The following is a 286-nucleotide window of genomic DNA, read 5'->3' as shown; positions in this document are numbered from 1 at the left end:
ATGATGGATATTAGACTTGTTATTCTTTTTTGAGGACTTCGCATGTATCTGCGTTATTTTAGTGAGGCTTATGAAGTCCGACCAACGACAATTGATTAATAAGTCAAATTGCTTCCAAGTTTTCTATTCCATGGGAACTGGTTTTCTCCATCAATTATATCTCTGTTGGCCAAACTTGTTACTTATTTCACAAGTCCACCTTATTATTCAACACGACGTGACATATTATCCTTCTATTCACTGAAAATTTTCAGGATCTAAAGTACACGAAAAGCGACAGGGCGGA

This window comes from Penaeus monodon, chromosome 29 (genome assembly GCF_015228065.2).
Source record: "Penaeus monodon isolate SGIC_2016 chromosome 29, NSTDA_Pmon_1, whole genome shotgun sequence".
NCBI lineage: Eukaryota > Metazoa > Arthropoda > Malacostraca > Decapoda > Penaeidae > Penaeus > Penaeus monodon.
Note: the sequence above shows the minus strand (reverse complement) of the source record.